This window comes from Vigna unguiculata, chromosome 8 (assembly GCF_004118075.2).
Source record: "Vigna unguiculata cultivar IT97K-499-35 chromosome 8, ASM411807v1, whole genome shotgun sequence".
Taxonomy (NCBI): Eukaryota; Viridiplantae; Streptophyta; class Magnoliopsida; order Fabales; family Fabaceae; genus Vigna; species Vigna unguiculata.
Window position 1 is genome coordinate 17,078,715 of NC_040286.1, and position 14,711 is coordinate 17,093,425.

General features: G+C 42.8%; 1 pseudogene; it reads right to left on the reverse strand.

The window, feature by feature from the left end:
* Positions 1–3,918: 3,918 nt before the first annotated feature.
* Positions 3,919–4,734, reverse strand: LOC114194943 (annotated as a pseudogene).
* Between the last annotated feature and the right edge of the window lie 9,977 nt (positions 4,735–14,711).

Here is a 14,711-nt window from a genome sequence, read left to right on the forward strand (position 1 = left end):
GCCTTGGTAAAGTCAAGCGCGTTAGCTCTTTTAAGTGAAGGCGCGCATCCTCTTGCTGGGAGAGGAACGAATCCTTCGCGCTTGGTAAGCGCTTCGCTGTAGCCAAGCTTACTACTAGCCTATCGCCTAGAGCCAAGCTTCGACCGCGGCTGCTCGTCGCTTCTGGGCGCCTTATTCCGTCACCCGAGATCCAAGTCAGCACCGACAAAGATCTCTTCCTCGCGGCCGGGCCGGCTTGGAAGCAAGCTACCTGTCGCCTATCTCACCCCCTTTCTTATTGCGAGACCTAGATCATTTACTGTCTGGCGATAAAGAGAGGCCACATTCTCATCGGCGATAGAAACATCGTCTCCAAGAATGGCATACCTAGTAAAGCGCTGTCCTGGGTACACCTTATCTGCACAATAAAACATCACTAAGTGTTGTGTTAAAGTGAAGAGAGGCCAAGAAGACAGAAAGCCAAGAGGTTGTCCTACTCTAAAGAATACGACACCTCGAACTGAGCGAAGAAAGGGTACTTTATAGATCTGCTGAAGATTGCATCTAAACAATCTCCAAAAGACTTACCACCAAAGAAAGTTCTAATAAGGTGGTTAGTCTTCAGACTGAGGGGCCACCTATCGGTGGCAGACTTCAAGTCAAAAGAATAAACCTTACTGAAACCTTTTCATCTATCCAATGAACGGTCGGAGCTGATGAAAAGTTCCATCCATTGGGATAGACCATGGAGATATCTCTTAATTCTTTTGGTCATAAGGGTATCGGATAAAGAGGGACCATAGAGGAAACCCTGCATCATAGTCACAATGGCTATTGATGTACAAACCAAACGATTTCATGACGCAGATGGTAGGGTAGAATATTCCTCCACGCGTCTTTTCACCTTTACGACCTCCACTAAGGTCTCGCTTTCCAAGTTGGCTCCCAACGTACCCCTTGACACAAGGGAGTTAAGAGAAATCTAGGACAGTACCTTAGGATCAGGTCTTTAGATAAAACGACAATCTCATTTTTTCATTGAGACTGTCTTGGTAGACCGGTGGAAGGGGTGACTATCGATTTCAATATCGATCTGTCAATCCGTTTCGCCAGGCGAATAGCCCGACAAAGACTAAAGACAGATATATATGAACCCATAAGTCGGCCTTCTGATCCTTCTTCATAATCATTTTGCGATGGAAGGAAGGTGTAATCTTAGGGTCGTTAGAGACACTGGCCACAGGTAATAAACTGTGCGACTGACTGACCCTTGCATACGCTTGCTTACAGCAAGTAGCTGCTTGTTTTAGATAGAAAGCAGTAAACAGAGGGCCAAATCATCGGTTTAACTGAATTACCTGGCTACGAGGTATGCTCCTATACAGAGTTCTTTGGTCAGACCGTCGGTAGCTATTATTAGTATCTAGAATACTAATAAGATTTTCCAAAATATTGTGTCATTTGATGGTCTTAAGAGACAACAGTTTGTCAAACAAATACCTGGAAAAATTCATTTTCATGTCTTTCCTTATCCGGGGTACCTGATGCAGAAGTCAGTCATTGGACTAACCTCCACTGGGATGGCTTCCAGATCACCGCCCTCCAATGTCAATACTCAAGTATAAGACATTTGTGAATCCAACCGGATTCATTTGACAAACTGCTTTATCTTAATAAACACCAAAACTCGCCTAAATGACTGAATGTCGCATCAGTCGTGGGGGGGCACCTAGTTAACCAAACCAAACAAATAGGACTCCATGTGTCATGGAGTGAGGTTAAACAACCAAATGTTGAGATAGAAGACCCAGATCTCTCTGGATCTGTATCTCGCTACCGATTGTTCGCCTCATGGACAATCGGCACCATTTCTGGCAATCCGACCGCAAAGGGTGATTCATCCCTTACACCAACTAGGTGTAAAACCCCAGTCGATGCCACCCCCTTTATTATTAGTAACATAGGTTGCCCCTTTCTCTAAGAAGTAGGTAAGCATCCCTCACTGCGGATCTCAGTTGGGTGAGCCTTCGCTTTTTGGATCGTCTTCTACCCAATGTCAATCAATGTGGTACCCTCCCATTTTTGGTTCCCATTGGGTTTACCTTGTTTACAGGTCGACCCCATGGCAGCAAGAAAGAAAAAGGCATTCTTGTGCTATACTCCGGTGATCTCTTTCCTACCGAGGCACGCAAACCCCCATCGTGTCCCATATCACATTCCGTAAATCGAAAGGGGAAGCCTACTCATCCATCAGCTCCTCTCGTAGATCGGTGCGGTTTTACGAAGCGTCTAAGCACAGTTCACTCGCGTTCATCAATCAAGAGCTTTGCCGCCACTCCTTAAGGTTACCTGTTGTATCAGACACTTCATTCTTTCCCACGCTTCATACCCCCATTTCTTCTTTCTTAAGGTAAGGTAAAGGGCCAGGCATGGTGGGGTAGGAGCATTCTGCCGGCATTTTGGCTTGACCAAGAAGTCTTATGTCCTGCGAGTCGCACGACGTTTTAACCGAAAGAACTTCTTGCGCAATTCATGCTTTTCTGTTTTTATGATCAGAAATTTTTTCTTTATTTCCATTTCAAATTGTTCTCTGGACTTTTTATCAATATGAGGTGATCGTAACACAGTATATAAGACTCGTGATTCAGGCAATCCAATCTTCCGTGTGTAAGGCTGAAGCCCCCCAAAATGGTTTTCCAAAAATGGGTGATCAAAAGATCGAATCACTATGCGTATCTTGGTGGTCGTTACTTTTGGTGGTCTTTCTTTTTGGCTTACCCCTCTTCCTGTTCTATTGATCAGAAGCATCCCGCAGCGCCACGCCAGTAGAAAGAGTTAAGCTACTAAGCTAAGTTGCTATTGCGGAACTCGGTAGAAGCGATTTGTCGCTTCCGCCTCTCTAGGCTTCACAATGGCTCCCCCCTATATAGATAATAGAATTCAAAATGAGTCTTCTCCCCTCCACTATAATTAATATAAGAAATCCGAAAGATAGGAATTTTCAATTCCAAAGGATTACCCTTTAGTTTGAGCAGGGGGCTTCGAGTCCTGTGTTGACAAAGATCAGATAGGATCCTGCTGTGATCCTCGATCTCTTCCTGAATATTGATCAACGTTCTATCGATAATTCAATGAAAGATCGAGTCAAGGGAGAATGCTGCTTTAAAAATAAACTAATAAAGAGAAAACGAATTCCATGAATTAGGAGACCTAATCGAATCCCCAAATCCATCTCTCATTAGCGAAAGCTACCTACCTAGTTTTGCTGAAGCTCCGCCAGTATAGCACGGTGCTCTTTTTTAGTGTCTTTATCTAAATTCGCTGAACACTTCCAATACCTCACCACACCGATTTCACAGCTCGATTAGAGCAGCTCGACTTTATTCGCAGCTTTTGAGCCTTATCTTTCTTGTCTTGCTCTTCTTTTTTTAAATAAATTGCTGGAGCGGCTTTCAAAGAAAATATTATCTTTAGCATAGCAACGGCAGGAGTCTTTCTTAGTGCAATACCTTTAACAACCCTTAAAGCGTGCGAGTGGCCCTAGCTAATCTAAAAAAGTTGCGAGATTAATTGAAAGGTCCAAAGGACTAAGCTTAACCCAGTACGCAACTCGGTTTTCCGCCCAAACGACCCTAGCGTACAGAAAAGAAAGAAGTAGTCCTCTTCAAAAACGAAATTTCAGTCCTAGTAGGTGCGATATTGAAGGCCTTCACGGGCTTACTTAGTGCTTGTGCTAAGGAGTTAAGGGCTAAGGGCTGGAGCGTAGGAAGCATGGGCTCTCAGAACCCCACCCCCGGAGGGAACTAACTCCTTTCTTGCAAAGCAGCTTCATGAGAAAGAAGTGCAGCAAGTACTTTTTGAGAAAGAAGTTGTCTGTGTATTGGATCCGCTCTTCTGTTAGCATGAACATGAATTAGATTCTATTCGTCTTATTTATTCTTAATCGAACCCCCCACAGCGTGCCATTGGTAATGATTCTACTATGGTGCCACAAATTCGCAAACTGATCCTAAGTAATCGTTGTTGTTCATTAGATTCCGAAGGAACTACTTCGTTAGGATTGGGGAATTGCTGCGATTCTTCCTGAATAGCCTGGATTCTCCCGTCGAGAGTAACTTTGAAAGTATTACCTAAACTCTTCCGACTGAATATGATGAAGCCTATAAAACAACGAGCTATTATCATTTCTTCATTATAGATTGAGATTTTCTTCGAACTTAATGCACAAATAGATGGAATAGCAGCAAATAGCATCTTTCTAGGCATATTCGTGGAACTCAATCTCATTTAGTTAGAAAGGTTCTATCTATCTTTCAACAACTGAACAGGAAGTGGTTTAGGAAAGGACTTTAGAATCAATCGGATGCGCTCGCCCAGCGAGAAAGGCCCTGACCCTGCCAACCAAGTAAAAATAAAAAAGAAAGAAGAGAACGAAAGGAGAAAAGAGAACTTCGTATTTTGGTAATTCTCTAGGAGTCATGTTTAACCTTGAATGCTATTAATAAATTCTACAGCAATAGTCCCTCGGACTTGGAAAGTTATAACGAAAATGGCTAACCCAATAGCAGATTCCGCAGCTGCCACCGTTGAAACCAATGAAGCAAATTATTGACCCATGATATCATCCGAAGAAACGGAAAATACCAAAAAGTTCGAATTCACAGCTAATAACATTGATTCAATTGGCATTGACATAATAGGAATATTTCGTCTATTAAGGAGGATTCCTCGAATACCTAAAATAGAGATAATCATAGAAAATGTAAAATATTTGATAGGATCCGTTTCGGAAACGTGGAATGTAAGAGAAATTCAAATGTTATAACCAATACGCCTTGTAGGTAAACGTGCGCCGTCGCCTTTATCGTTCTTGCCTTTTCTCCATTTCAACAAACCCATTAAGGATTCCCTTATCCTTTTTATATCCTTCCTTCTCAATATAAGATTCCCCTTTAGGACTTCCTTCTTTTTCCTTTTGGTAAAATTCCATAACTCTTCCTTTATGGGACACGTAAAACTTGGAACAATATATATTATGACCCTTATCACTATTGAACTCAATTACCAATTCCACGTATTTGAAATGTTGCTTGATGAACCCCCTCTTGTATATGTAGAACAACAAGGTTAAAATTACTAAGAAAACGAATGCAAAAAGAGAAAGATTCTCCTTTATCAATGGGATTATCTCAAATTGATAAAGAGGGCTTGATAGGGAGTCCCCTGCATCACAAGGAGCAATCGTGAGGAACTCGCTCAAGCGGGCTAGCCCATAAAGTGATGACAGCTAATGAAGAAGTCAGTCCCTAAAGAAAGGCGGTATCGATGCCAGCAGGTTCTCGTCCTTTCACCCCGCACACAAGCTGCCTACCAGTCTGGAACAAAGTCCAAGAGCAAGTCAATTAAGGAATTGCAGCACAAGCTTACATGACTAAGCAGTCGCTACTCCCTGCTATGAGAACTAGGACTTAGCCTTCGAAGATTCCAAGGACTTAGCCTTCGACAGGACTGAAATCTTCGACTCCTTTCTGGGACCATTCCGCAGTGCCTGAGAAGGTCGAGTCATTCTAATTGCGAAGTTCATTCTTGATTAGTCATGTGCGGAGGGAGAGAACGGTGCAATTGCCCCATACCAAGTCTCATCCCCCTACCCCTACTCCAAGGGGCTTCACACTCTGGGAGTTCCTTCTACTTGACCAGCTTATTCGGATTTCAATTACCAGCCCCCTATAGGTATTGTCTTCCAATTAGTGGGTTCATGTCGCACAAAAAGCGAGACCTACTTCTTTCTATCTCGAATAACTATGAAATTTGGCCTAGTAATAAGCTTAGAGTGGAAGAGTCGGTGAGGAGGAGGGCATCTGCTCTTAGATGACATTTCGTTAACTGCCAAGAGCCTGAAAAAAGCTTCCTTTCATTTAAGAAATCCTTGCCTCGATTAGAAGGAGACAATCTCGAGTATTTCAGAGCTTTGCCCAGCCCTTAAACAAAATGGGCTTGGCTGTTGCCGATGATAAGACTAAATCGGGTGATGCGGGAGCTTGAGATGAAAGAAGGAAAAACCCTCCTTTTCACTCAAGTGAATTGGTTCATTTGCTTTTGGCATTTGGGCAAACGATCATTTTAGCTCGCACGTGATGCTCTTTAATAGCGGTCACTATGATCCGTAGCTAGACGACATCTTTTTCCTTCTGCCCAGCTCCCCGAAACCTAGGTTTGATTTCACCGACGACTGGAGTCTTCATCATATATCAATATCTTGCTGGAGGCAGATTTTAGGAAGGAAAGGGGACGCGAGAATCCTTTGGAAAAGGCGGTGAATGGCTTTAGCCCCTCCTGGTCATTCAACCAATCAAGCTATTTGATATGGATCGACTCGAAGAAGCAACCTGACGCACTCCGGCTTTAAAGCCTACGTTTGCTGGAATGACTGATCTGATTCCAAGGCTGGCTGTATAAGTGACTGATTGGCACTGATTCCCTCCGATTTTGATTTGCTAGCAACTCCAATAGTTAAGCCAATTCCTATCCTCTCTTTGACGGCCAAGCAAGAAGGGTCGCCCACCCATTTGTTGCTCAATGAAACGATCCAGATGACCTGACCATGTTTTATTACTCTCTTTCTGTCAACTCGTCTCTCGAGTATACAGATGGTACATAGGCCTGCCCGCGACAACGAGATTTCTTCATTTTTCTTTCGAATCAAATCAAATAAAGGCTGAAGCGTGAACCTAATCTTTCTTTATTGACTGGATAGGGATGCGCATTCGAATCACTGATCTACTGATTGAGTTGAGTATGAAACGAGGAAGCTCTTGATGTTTAATTCAAATGAAAAAAAATAAATTTCCACGTGGACATTACTCCACTCTTCTTGCTCCACCAATAAGCTCTCGTAGCAATAGTTGCCCCTGTGTTAGCATCTTAGGAAGCCGTGATATGATAAGCGTAAGCATCTCCGTCCATGTGAGGCCAGCGATATGGATGAAACGTATCCCCGTCCGTGGTAGGAATCAAGCCAAGCGCGGCTTTCAGGCTCTACTAAATAAGAATTCCCGACTCTTAGTCATCGCTCTGTGAAGGAGTGGGCGAATAAACATCCGGCAAAGGCACAGCTAGCGCACGGAAGGTGACACCAATCACACTCATGGCTAGGCGCACTCTCGTCAATCCACCACAAAGGTGAACGACGTATTCGACCGAGTTTTGAATCAAAGAAAGGAAAGGGGGTCCACCAGCAGATTATCTATGTGCAACTAGAGATGCGGTCCGGTTCGAGCATATCCTCTTTCATATCCATATCTCACAGATCCAGATTCTTCGATTACATACCTATTAGCAGTAAGAGATCTTGTTCCCACTCGAGAGCTTGTTATAGGTCAAGCAGTAACATCGTACCTCTCCCACATGAGGTCTAGAAAAGAGCTTGACATACGAGACATGTCGGAGAAGGCATCTGTTACTAAAGAAAATATCATTTGCCAACATTCCCTTGGGTATTCCCCCTTAAGAAAGAGGCCTTAACAATGAAATGAAAGGGTTTTGAGCAGCTCATTCGCTTACAGAGAACTCAGCTAAAGAAGAAAAGGTAGAAAGAAATCTACAAGTTACATCGAACTCTCCTCCATATGATTTTCTTAATCTTTCCCGTAGGAGAGTCACAGATGAGGAAATTGCATAGGTGACCGGGGAACAATTGAAATGCCTTATTTTATTTCCTAGAAATGGAGTTCTGAGTTTCGCTTACGCTTGCAACTAAACTAGATTCAAAAGCAAATCCTTCCTCCTCTCCCTATCGGTCGAGAGCCTCATATCTCTTACCTGGGATTATACCTTCCTCTAAGAAGCAGGGGTTTCCTTAATCAATCATATTCTATTACGGAGAGCAAAGAGAGAAAGTCACTCTTCTTATCGTTCACCCACTTCACTTCTCTTGAAAGACAAGACAGGGAAGAGGTTACTATGTAGCTAACGGAAGAGGTATGAAGATAGATTGCTAACTTATAGGCTCAGGAACTCCAACTACAAAACAAACTCTGAACTACACTATTTCAGTTCCTTTCCTTTCTCTTCTCTTCCCGAGAGTCTTACTTCACTGTCGACTTAGTAATTAATTCCATTCCATATTCCCCTATTTTCCTGTGACTCGGAATTACAAAGTATACTTTAGCTTTAGAAAATAGGCTTGAGCAGAGCCCTTCCAGTTCGAGTCTGGGGAGTTGCTGAAATGAAAATGATAATTCAAATGCATTCCTCAGACCTTAAGCTTGAACTCCGAAAGCGAAGCGAAAAGCCTTCTTCTTCTCGTTCCTGCCCTGCAATCAAACTCCATAGCGTTAGCGCAACGGCTTTTTAGCGTTTGCGCCCCTATCTTTCGCCTTTAGCTTGATAGTAGGAATGTGATCTTTGCCTTTAAGCTTTGAGCAAAACACCTTGGCAGTCTAATCTATAGAACCGGATAGGCCAATTAGTGAGTGTGGTTCAATAGCATTTTCTCTTGTTTCATCAGTTACCATTGGTCCTGTCGTATAAAAGGCATGGCCTTGTGTAAAGGAAGAAAACGACGCTATCGAATCCGCATTAGCGCAAATCCGATCTTTTCGAGGTTGAAGGAGTAAGCGCAGCTATTCAATCTGCATCTGGCTTGACTGCTGGAAAAGATTGACCCTCTTCTTTTTTTTGTTCACTCCACCATCTGTGGAAAGCTTTTCACAAGGATCATTTTTACAAGATTAGGTCTCATTTTCCTGCTTAAACGTTCGAGTTAGACACCTGGTCGAGTTTGTGAACTCTAGAGGTGAACAATGGAATCAGGGCACTCTTTGGCCTGAAAGGACAAGGTTTGCCTTTGATTGATCCCAAGAAGAAGCTTTTCTCCGGCATTGACCTTGATTATTTTGAAGGTCATGTCGGTCCGTAGGGTGGGGAAGGCAACTGGTAATACGCTAATATAGTACATAAAGCCTAAAAGACCCTATACTTGTACAGGGCTAGAGACTAGAGGCTCCCCAGGTAATCAATCTATGTTAAACCTCCCAGGTAAGGGAGAAGAACTAAGACTGGCATTGGCTGAAATGGAGCTTGCCCCAGGTACGAAATGCCTGCAAGGGAAGGACATCGGTCTGTCCCCAACTCCTCTGAGACTTAGACGGATAGACTCGTTAAACACGCTATTAGTGGTATAAAAGGTGGGCCCCCAGACTGTTAGCTCGCCTGCGCCCAGTACTCTTTCACTTTATGGCTAGCCTTAGAAGGAGCTTTTGAGCTAAAATCCTTATTTGACTAAGATTGATCACTGGCTTGAAAACATTAGCTTGATTGAACTGCTTTTGACGTACTTGCAGGATATAGTGAAACTGCCTCTCCTCCTGCTTCTATCGCTTCTATCAAAGCTGCTCTATTTGAATCCCCTTTCAAGTAAGTGGTCAACCTTCGTTAGTGCTTATGACTGACCTGGCACGGGCTGGCAGAGAGCTAACAATGGTTGTAAGATAAATGCCAAGAGATGGAATGGAAAGGCTGACCACTATAGAATGGAACTCCCGAGGCTGGCGTGCTTTAAGACTCAAACTCTATGCTAGCAGAAAAGAGGTAAGGAGACTGCCCTCTTAAGATAAGAGTTCGCTAGCTTCTTTTCTTTCTTCTTCCTGCGGGAGATAAAAGAGCTTTTCCAATTTGAACACTTGAAATAGTGCTTCCTCTGCCCCTTACTGATGGATTGACTTTGCCCACTGAAAGGGATTCAAAGTCAAAGGCTGGAAAACTGGAATTGGATGATATGCCAAAATAGCATAGGAGGAAATATTCTAGTGAAAGCGAAGCACTAACCTATGCGTCTACATCTCAAAGAAAGACTCGGCTGTAAGACTGCTTGAAAAAAAAAGTCCAATTCAACAGGCGTGTAACTAGTTGAGCAAAGGACTGCAACTCAATCGATGGCTGGAAACTAGGAATGATCATATGAGAGTCTTACCCTTACTGGCACTACTCCTCCCAAAAGGGGACTAGGCGGGCTATAAGGTACATAACTAGAAGATAGAGGCAGGAAACTCAACTGAACTTCCTTAATCCCGGCTTCGCTAAAAGCACCTCATGGTCCTATGCCTCGAAGCTTCCTTTCTTAACTGGACGAATAGGAGAGTCAGAAGGGCTTGGCTGATGGACTAGTTAGACTTTTTGGACGAAAGAGTGAAAATCAATCGAATCAAAGACTTGTTGCCTAGGAGTTTCAAGCTTAGCTCGTCTTTCCTGCTATGATTCCAAACATAGTAACTATTTAAGCTCTCTCATTCCGTTAAATAGTTTCTGCCGTTGCAGGTCCTTTCTTTATTCATGCTAAATCTGAACCTATTTTCAAGTCTTCTTAGTCTGCATCCATTACTTCATCCCTTTAGTACGAAGGGATAGCTATTCAAAGCAAAGATAAAGTGGTGAGCGGGATTTTATGCTTTCTTAGCCTAGTCTGTTAACGGAGGAGAAAGGTCAATCTCGCCCTTCGGGTAACACCAAGGCAAGATCGATTCAAGTCAAGTACAAGCCAAAGCCCAATTGCAGCTACGCCTTTTCATAAAGCCCTTCTTTCACCCACCAGTATGAATGGACACTGATTTCTTCTTGCGAGCCCTCTCAGTCTTAGCCCACATTTTCGACATGCCACAAACATTCCGCACAGCCCTCTGGGTTCATAACTAACCTTAACATAACAGAGAAAACGACACCTAGATTAACCCTATCAAGCAAACTGGAGGGTTCGCCTCCCCTTGGAACGACCCTTTCGAAACAGCATTCTAGCAACTTCGTTTTCATCCAGCGTTCTCACCAACCAGTGAGTCGTCACAGAGTCTCCCGCTAACTCATGCCAAACCCTTATGAAGGTATCCGACTTTTTCCAATTCAGCCTTTGTGACTTCATCAGTCTACCAATAGCAACATGCCAGTACTTTGCCCTAACTACGAAGCTTGAGTCCTGTCTTCGCCCGTGAATGCAACAGGACGCAGTCGTCTAACTCGACTTCTGCAGCGAGTCTCATTGCAGCTCTTTCCTGCAGTAGTGATGACGGTTCGCCACACCAGACATCACATCCCCTTGAAGTGAAGTGGAACTTCAATTGCCACAAGAGAGCATCATGGCATTTCTTCCGTATGAGGAGTGGTAACAGCACTCTAGCCCGGTCTACCACGCTAAGTGTCCCAATGACACATCGACCTCTACCGTATCGCATTCTTGCACATGCATAGGTAATAGTGAGATCCTGGGCACCATTCTTTTCAGCCCTTTCCTTTGTCTCACAATGCCCTCTTGGCAACGTAAGCCATCAGTCATCTGCACAATGCACGACGGACCATAGCCAACTTCCCAATCTGCGTGTTTCAAGCAGCCATCGAAGCCCAAAGCCTATGGGTCATTCAAGACCATGCCGACTAACTATGTGCCGAGAGCTCCTCCCCCGAACCCCTTCTGTCCTCCTTCATCTTGTGCGCCAGCTACGTCCTCTATTGAATTAGGATATTTCCTTTCTACATCCCAAAGAATGGCTTTTTTGGCATGCGTCAAGACCAAGCTACGGATGAGCGACTAGCGCGAAAGCGCATCCCTTTTCTTCTTGTTTTAGCTTATATTTTTGCATGCTAATAAACTGACCTAGAAGCTTCTTTTAACACGCCCTTTGACTAAGGAAAAAAAATGGGCATACTAACGAACTATCTCCATATAGGCCTACCACTTGTCTTTGCTTGCTTACTTCTAAAGCAACGATGCCCCAAGGCAAGAAAGTAGCAATCGGCTTTCAATCCTATGATTTGACTCGAATAGCTAATGTAAGATCTTCCATATGGTTCTGTAAATAAATCAACTTTGTCTTGGTAAACCCAATACCTTGTCTTTTCAGCTTTGAATCCAACAACAACCTTATAACATCATCGTGATACTGACCAACATTAGAACCCGAAGTGAAAGACTTAGCAAGCACCGCTCCTACTGCAAAGTTTGATGCATCACACATCAACTCGAATGGTAATGTCCAATCAGGTGGCTGGATGATAGGAGTGGTGGTAAGCGCCTTTTTCAATGTATCAAACGCATCTTTGCACCTCTCTCCAAAGTCAAATGTTGCATCCTTCTACAACAAGTTGGAGAGAGGGTTGGCTATCTTGCTGAAGTCCTTGATAAACCTCCTGTAAAATCTTGCATGTCCAAGAAAAGATCGAACCTCTTTCACAGAAGAGGGGTAAGGCAATTGTGAAATAATATCAATTTTAGTAGGATCTACAGATATACCATTCTTGGAAACAACATGACCTAAAACTATACCTTGTTCCACCATAAAATGACATTTTTCAAAATTTAAAACAAGGTTAGTTTCTTCACATCTCTCCAAGACTCTAGCAAGATTAGACAAGCAGTGATCAAAAGATGAACCATATACACTAAAATCATCCATAAAAACCTCAATACAATGCTCCAACAAATCTGAAAAAATACTCATCATACATCGCTGAAATGTTCCAGGAGCATTGCAAAGGCCAAATGGCATTTTACTATAAGCATATGTACCGAATGGACAAGTAAAAGTAGTCTTATGTTGATCCTCTGGGGCAATACAAATCTGAAAATACCCAGAGAATCCATCAAGAAAACAGTAATGAGACTTACCTGCCAATCGATCTAACATCTGGTCCATGAATGGTAAAGGAAAGTGGTCCTTTCTGGTGGCCTGGTTTAGTCTTCTATAATCAATACAGACCCTCCAGCTATTCTGAATACGAGTAGGAATCAACTCATTCTTCTCATTCTTGACCACGGTGATCCCAGATTTCTTGGGGACCACATGTACAGGACTCACCCAAGTGCTGTCAGAAATAGGATATATAATACCTGCTTGTAGTAACTTGGTGACTTCTTTCTTCACAACCTCCATCAGCTGAGGATTCAGTTTCCTCTGAGGTTGCCTCACTGGCTTAGCATCCTCCTCCAAGAGTATTCTGTGCATGCAGAAAGAAGGACTAATACCAGGAATATCTTCCAAAGTCCAGCCTATTGCTCGCTTGTGATCTTTGATAACCTACAATAGCTTTTGTTCTTGCTCGTCAGTAAGCAAGGCAGATATAATAACAGGGAGTTTCCCATCCCTCTCAAGATAAACATATTTCAAATGAGATGGTAAAGGTTTCAACTCCAAAGTGGGTGGTTGTTCCACAGATGGCAACATTTTACTGCGTAAGGTAATTTCAGCCACCTCAGCATCACACTCGGACGCCACAGAGGTATCAAATAGTGACATCGCGTCCTCAATATCACCTATTTTACAATTTTCTCTTTCGTCTAAAATTGAGCCCGAAATATTCGAAAAAGAAAAATCCAAAGAAGAAGAAAAACCAGATAAAATGTCCAAAAGTCCAAAAGCATAATTGTTCACTACATTACTCAATAAATCAATACAAAACAAAGAATGGTCTTCAATTGGGTGCTTCATGGCTTCTAGCACGTTGAACTGCACCTTCTCATCTCTTATCTCCATAGTTAAGGATCCTGCATGCACGTCTATCTTGGTACGTGCTGTCATCATGAATGGTCTTCCCAAAATAATTGTGGTTGAATTCATTCCTTCATCATCCTTCATGTCCAAGATGTAGAAATCTGCAGGAAAAATTAACTTGTCCACACGGACAAGCACATCTTCTAGCACACCTGTAGGGTTAACTATGTTACGGTTGGCCAATTGAATGACCACACCAGTAGACTTAAGAGGTCCAAGATGAAGTGAAGTAAAAACAGATAAAGGCATTACATTAATGGAAGCTCTTAAATCTAACATAGCATTATTAAACTTAGTACTTCCTATAATGCAGGGAACAGAAAACATACCTGGATCCTTACACTTTTGCGGCATTCTGACTGCAGGCTTCTTAATTAAGCTAGAGACGTTTCTTCCCATGTTCACTACCTCTTTGTCCATAATACGCCTTTTATGTGTACATAATTCTTTGAGAAACTTGGCGTATTTAGGAATTTGTCTTACAACATCCAACAAAGGGATGTTTATCTCCACTTTCTTGAAAGTATTCAAGATTTCTTTGTCTAACTCCTCCATCTTTTTAGTTTTTAGTTTCAAACGGTTTGGATAGGGAGGAGGAGGAGAATAAGGAGAAGAATTTTCAGAGGAAGTATTAGGGGATACCAACCTGGAGTTATCACTGGGTGCAGGCATTTCAGATGTTGCTTGTGTTGCTTCATCTGATCTTCCTCTTTCATCATTAGGTACAACTTCATTATCCTTATCTTCATCTTCTTAGGCATCCCCAAGACCTTGTATTTGTTTACCCGATCTTAAAGTAATAGCACTTACATTTCGCGGGTTGATTATAGTTTGTGCAGGCAAATTGCTCGAGCCTTGTTGAGACTTCATCTGATTTAACTCATTTGCCATTTGTCCAATCTAGTTCTGCAAATTTTGAGTGGTTGCTTCCATTGTCTGTTTCAACTCATTGATTTGTCCTTTCATCATGTCAGCCATAATTTTCATCATTGCTTCCATTTTTGAGTCACCAGAGGTTGCAGCTGGTTGTTGTTGTTGCCTCTGTTGAGGTGAAACATAGACTTGTTGGTGTTGAGGTTGTTGATTTCCCCATTTATGGCTAGGATATTCCTTCCAATCTGGGTTGTACTTGTTGGAGGACAAATCATGGTTGTATTGTTGCCGAGGTGGTCTATTATTGCCATAGATGTTTGCAGC